Source organism: Lycium ferocissimum, chromosome 9 (assembly GCF_029784015.1).
Source record: "Lycium ferocissimum isolate CSIRO_LF1 chromosome 9, AGI_CSIRO_Lferr_CH_V1, whole genome shotgun sequence".
Classification (NCBI taxonomy): Eukaryota; Viridiplantae; Streptophyta; class Magnoliopsida; order Solanales; family Solanaceae; genus Lycium; species Lycium ferocissimum.
In genome coordinates this window covers 26,619,578-26,626,492 of record NC_081350.1, presented here as the reverse complement: position 1 = coordinate 26,626,492, position 6,915 = coordinate 26,619,578, and the positions used below count along the sequence as shown (strand labels likewise).

Here is a 6,915-nt window from a genome sequence, read left to right as displayed (position 1 = left end):
ACTGATTTTTTACTTTCTGGTGGAATGACTATTGGGAGAGAATTGATCTTTGCTTGCTCTTCTGGTTACTACATGAGTATGAACTGCAAACATTGTTTTTCTCTACACTAAATAATTGTCGTTGTCCATTTTCCGTTGATGTGATAAGCATCAAGCTAAAATTCATCTCGCTATGCTTCATTTGCTCTTTTATGCTCACAGAGATGAGCCGATCGAGTGAAGCAACTGCCATGACGCGGAAAAGACCAAACATGAATTCACCTACTCATGGACTTGTTGATGCTGAGTGTATAGTGCTCAACGTGATCAAAAGTAAAATGAATACGGGTGTCTCTGTAGAAGACGTGAAAAAAGAGACAAAGCTCGCACCAGCTGTTGTGGATAAATCCCTGATGTCATTGGTGTAGAAGAAGGTAATGACTGGCGGTGCATGGTACTCGGAGGGTAAGGAATTCATCACTATTCTTATGGACACGTGCCTCAGCCCTCAAGGACATAGAAAAGATGAAAGTTGCTACTGCGGAGGGAATCCACGACTACTTGAAGAAACGGAATGTTTTTGAGTGCACAAGTTAACAAGTCGAGGAAATATTGAACTGTATGGTTCTGGACAATGCTATTATAGAGGCAAAGAGCAATGGATTGGAAGAATATCATTCTATTCCTGTTGGATCAGTTTGTTATCGAATAGGGTCTGGTCCGAAAACAATAGGGCCAATGGCTGCAATTCCATGTGGTGCTTGCCCTAGGATTAGTTTATGTACACCACATGGAATTATATCACCACGAACCTGTGTCTACTACATAAATGGTTGAACTGTGAATTTTGATGGACTTCTGATAAGTAAATCCAAATTACACTACACTGGCCACTTTTGAGTTCTTGTTGTCTTTTGGTTTTCGATGAAACCAACGTCCTGATCACCCAATTGCAAAAACCCCTTTTGGAAGTTTTAAGATTCTATTAAATTGTTTGAACTCAGTTGAAGCATATATATAGTGTTTTTAGCCTAGAATGGGGTGAGTGGAAATTACATCTGATATTACTACCTTTTGCTAATAAGAAAATTTCAGCTAATTCGTACTGCCCTCTCTGTAGTCTGAAGTGGAAATATATGAACCAACTTTGTTACAGCAAAATGAAAATAGGAGAGGTGAACGTAATACCTCAAACCACAAGGAAGTTTGTTAGATAATAGCAAATTTGGAGGAAGGTGTCTGAAATCGTCCCTAATTATTAAGTTTGTATTTTAGTTATACTCCTATATTCAATATACAATTAAAAGTAATTTAATTTTTTGGCATAGTTAGTAGTTCCAAGGTGAACTTTACGTAATTCTTATCTTAATTTTAGTTTTTTATTCTTATATATATTCTTTGAACTTTTTAACCAGACTAGTTTTAGTGTAGGTGCTTTGCGCGTGTACCTGTATCAGTGATTATACTATTACAGAAGTATACCTTCTAGGAGTTGATAAAAAAATTAGACTATTAAAAAAAGTAAATAAATATTATTAAATAATGTATTTGAGTTCGAAACAAAAACCAAAGAAAAAGTGTAAATTCTTGAAATGATTAATGTTGATCATATTTAGTCAAATGAACAAAAAAAGAAATTCAAACAAAAAATTCATATATCTAATGCAAACACTGATAGATAAAATTCTAAAATAAAATGTTGATGAACAAACAATAATTCAAACAAAACATACATTTAACTCTGATCTTGATCACCCCATAACTTCTTCCTTCGCGTCTCACCAAAATATCATATCAATTTGAATGTAACATATATGGCCCATCGCTGATTTACCAAAATTTTAGGTAGATATCTAGTTGCATTCAAAGTTCAGTATAAGTCAAATCTAAATATAGTACAATTTATATAAGATAATCTTAATTATTTATCTCGCCTAATAATTTTACCGAGCTTTTCAAACACGCATTTTTTATTAGTTATGATTGATGAAGTATTATCGCAATTAGCTGCTTTCACAGTTAAGAGATAATTAAGACAAAATTTTAGTTGATTTTAAAGTTCTAAATATTCCAAAATAATTAAATTACTAGTTGTTCAATATTAAATCTAGTTTTAAGAGGTAAAAATACAACTAATATTTCGTTAAGAGATTTCGTGTTTTTTATACGCGAAAAAGAAAAGACACTAAGGAATTGGAACAATAGTTAAACTTTGAATCTTTGGTTCCTCCTTTATACGGGTGTACAAAAACCTGTTTAACCGATAATTCAAACCAATAAAAAAGCTATTGGTTTATCATTATGTTACATAAGTTAATGGTTCAGAACGGTTTTGTAATTTTTTTTATCGGTTATTGGTTCGGTTTCCGATTTTAACAATTTAGTTAATGGTTAAACTGATAACCCAATAAGCTTATATTAAAATTATTATTTTTATCCTTAATTATATAATAGTGACTTTAATTCTAATTCTTTAAAACAAATTTGTTTTAGCAAATAGCAATAACGTATTTGAATTTGCTTCTACAACATCCAAGTTTGCTACTTAACGTGAAAGAAAAGAAGTTTGTTTTAGCAAATAGCAATAACGTATTTGAATTTGCTTCTACAACATCCAAGTTTGCTACTTAACGTGAAAGAAAAGAAGTTTGTTTTAGCAAATAGCAATAATATATTTGAATTTGCTTGTGCTTGTAATTTGTGTAGACTTTTAATCTTGGGAAAAGGGTCAAACATACCCCTCTACATTTGTTTATTGGCTAACTTTGCCCTCCGTTAGCCAAAGTAGTCAAATATACCCCTCCCGTTACAAGTTGGAGCCAAATATACCCCTACCGTTAGAAAAGTTTCAAAAATACCCCTAATTTCTAATAAATTTTCACATAAACAAGTCTAGTCATTGGAATTGGGTGACATGGACGTCACATGGCATTTAACTTATTCTATGTGGTGCCTACGTGACAAATCTTTTAAAAAAAATTGGAAAATTGATTTTTCTAAAAACAAATCTGTTAAAAATGGCTTTTATTAAAAATCTGAATTTTTATTTTATTTTATAAAACCCGCTTCTTAAAAAAAAATCTGAGAAATTGGATTTTTTAAATTAAAAATTTAGAAAATGATTTATTTTTTTTTAAATCAGTTTTTCAGATTTTTTAAAATTAATCATGATTTAAAAAGAAATTAGGACATTTAAAAAAAAAATACTTTACATTTTCCAGATTTAAAAAAAAAATCATTTTCCAGATTTTTAACTAAAATATCCAATTTTTGAGAATATATTTTTAAACAACCGGTTTTATTAAAACAAAAAAGTTTCAGATTTTTAATAAAAGCCTTTTTTTTCCAAATTTGTTTTAAAAAAATCAATTCTCTAGATTGTTTTTTGAAAAATTGTCACGTAGGCACCACATGTATCAAAGTTAAAAGCCACGTGTTCATATAGTAATGTTAAATGTCATGGTATCCACGCACCTAATTTCAATCGACTGTATTTTACGTAAATATGTTGGAAATGAGGAATATTTTTGAAACTTCGCTAATCTTAGTGATATTCTGGCCCCAAATAGAATTTGTATGATATTTGACACTTGGGTTAACAAGTATGACAAAGCTTAACCAATAAACTAAAGTAGGAGAAAAGTATATTTGACCCTTTCCCTTTTATTTTTTTATGTATGAAGGCCACTATATATGAACAAATGAAAATAAGAAAAAAATAAAAAGAGCATTTTTCTTGTTAAATCGAAAACCGAATCAAGTATGATCAAAAACCGATAAACCGAAACCAATAACGAATATCTTATTGATTTGATTATCGATTTAGCATATTTAAAAACCAAAAATCTATAAACTGAACCGATAATACACAAAACTAAACCGAACCGACCGATAAGCACCTTACTCCTTTAGAGTACATGTCCCGCACTTCTTGCAATTGACTTTATATAAAGTATTTTTGGATTGCAATGTTTCTTTTTAAATTTAAAGGTTACTTCCTCCGTTGTAATTCATGTGATACAGTTTGACTAAATACGAAGTTGAATAAAAAGAGAAAGGCTTTTGAAAGTTGTGGTATAAAATAAATCATAAATATTTATGTGATTCTAGATCATTTTATTAAAGGTAAAAAAAAAAAGTTAAATTATTTTTAGACTAAAAAGAAAAGATATTGAACCGTGAGTATATTTATACTCCCTTTCGTTTCACTTACGCGCCAAAACGAATGATCTCTTTCCCAATTTTCGAAAACAAATTCACTTTATAAAACGATTTACAAATTTCACACAAATATTCAAAACTTATTTTGAACCATTTCTAAAAGTTCTTTACTTTTTTTCTTAAAACGCATATGGCCCCGTCAACAAGGGGCTATAAATTGAAACGGAGGGAATATTATATATTGTAAATGTGAGAGAGCCAGCCACAAATGTATTCTCTGTAGATTTGTTTGTCAAAAGTATGCAATATAATAATCCCTTATAACCAAGAGCCACAAATGTATTCTCTGGTGGACTTTTAGTTGCAGTATTGTTATGACCAAACAAAAAATCTAAGAGGTACAAATGCAAATATACTGTTGAGTTGTGGTCGTGACAGCATTGGAGTTCTCTCCCCTCCCCCCTCGGCCCCCCGCCCTCCCCCCGCGCCCCCGCCCCCCTCAAAACTCAGAGAAAATTCTATTCAATGGAGGGGACAATTAAATGCTCAGCAAACTATGTACCATTGAGTCCAATAAGCTTCTTGGAAAGATCAGCAGTGGTATATGGAAATAGAGTTTCTATTATTTATGAGGATGTGAAGTTTACTTGGGCAGAGACACGTGGAAGGTGTCTCAAACTTGCTTCTGCTCTCACCCAACTTGGGATTTCTCGTGGTGATGTCGTATGTTTTTTTTTTTTTTTTTTTTCTGTTTTGCTTCCTCTTTCCCTTTTTGTGCTTAAACTAATTTGGAAATGAGATAATATTGATTTTATACATATGTATGCATGTAGTTAAGGGTCGTTTGGTAGCTGGTTATTAGTAATATATATAGAGATCAGTTATTAGTAATATAGAGATTAGTTATTCCATTTTATGTCCTTTACAAAGTAATACTCCCGCGTCCTAAATTATGTGATATAATTCTGACGCACGTGAAGTTTTTAATAAATAAAAGAAAGTTTTTGAATCTGTACATGCCTAAAAATAAACAAATATATTTGATTATAAAAACATCCTTGTTGCTCTAAAGGTAAAATTTAAAATAAGTTGGCAAAATTCTAAAGTTAAATCATGCTAAATAAGGAAATATATCATTCTTTGGGACGAACTTAAAAAGAAAGCGTATCACATAAAAATTCCAAATAGGAGCACATAATTTCCCTTATAACTTATACATGTACTCTCTCCGTCCCAATTTATGTGATTTTATTAAGAAAGAAATAAGACTTTGAAAACTCGCGTCCAAAACAAAGCGATATTTCGTTGACGGAGATCATTTCATTAAGTGTAAATAGAGAAATTTTAAGTTAAATTATTTCAAAATATTGAAATGTATTATTCTTTTTGGGACAGACAAAAAAGGAAATTGTATCACATAAATTGGGACAGAAGAGTATTAGTTATGTGGGTTTCTAAATTATAAACCAAACACCGTATTAGGTGTGTTGAATTTTATACATGGTATTAGGTGTGTTAACATTCATTTACTCTTCAATATGCTCTCTCATTGAGGTTTTTGCTCTAATTGTGGGTGAGGAATGCTCTTATGTTGCTTTCTCCATATGAGGACCTCAAAAACTGACTCTACATTTCTTACTTATTTTGGTTAGTTTGTTCTTTTGTACTTTAGATGAAGCCTGTGGCTGCCCTATCTAGTTCTTATTGTCTTGTGCAAAGATGCCAAATTGATACAGTTGGCATAAACAACACACAAGTTTCTTCTTTGATTTATTATCTGTATAGAGTCTGTCCACTCATGTACATTAAACTTTCACCGATAAATTTAGTTTGATAATTTTTTTTTTGTGGTCTTAAATATAGAACTCCTTGACTAGAATTCATAGTATTGTAGTGACTGATGATGTTAGTATGCTACTTTCTTAGTGGACTGATTTGCTACTGGGAAAGAAATTTCTCAAAAGTGTAGGATAAATGAGAAAAGGCACAAAATCATCCCCTATCTATGTGGGCTTAGACTCATAATATTTCCTGTTCTTTTGACATGGAGAACTGATAGTACTTATTGTTTACCAAATCTGCGCACTTTTAATCTGTCCTAGAACAGCTGCTATTTTTTGTTATAAAGGGAGCAGTGCGCTGCTCAGGTGAGATTGCATTCAGCCCTTCTACTATCAATGACAAGAGCAGCGTGGAATCTTCTGGCTCCCGGAATTTGTAAATAGACCACTTCAATGTCTATTTTCATCGAAAACATGAAAACAGTAGCAGTGCTTGTCCACCTGGTTTCATAATGTATTCTCTCATATAACTCAGCAGAAGATCTCCACTGCTCTTTGAAAATAACTGACTAAGACATGACTGTACAGATGGAAAAAGTTACCCAACTCATCTTTAAAATATATCCTATATAATAGAAAAAGTGGAAGTATTTGCAAACAAATCCGTAGCCTGTAGATCTTCCAGTAGCCTTGTCAGTGATGACGACAGCCTCCAATATTCTTACTTCAAAGTACTTATTCATGGTCTGCTTCGAGTCTCCAAGTCAAACCACCCTCAAACGCATTGGTTTAAGTAGTGTCTCCGAATTGATCCCTAACATTAGATGGAATTATCATATCAATTCCTCTAAACGCTATCTTCTTATTCGAGTGCTATCTCGTCAAATACTTATTCACAGAACTCCTCTGTTAGAAAAAAAAAGCTGCCCACTGCACTTTTTTTGCTTTTTTTGAAAAAAATAACTTTATTCAGAAGTGTATCCCTTTCCCTTTT

At 31.9% G+C, this 6,915-nt stretch overlaps 1 pseudogene; it reads left to right on the top strand.

The window, feature by feature from the left end:
* LOC132031732 (uncharacterized) lies at nucleotides 1–816 on the top strand (annotated as a pseudogene).
* The last annotated feature ends 6,099 nt before the right edge of the window (nucleotides 817–6,915 follow it).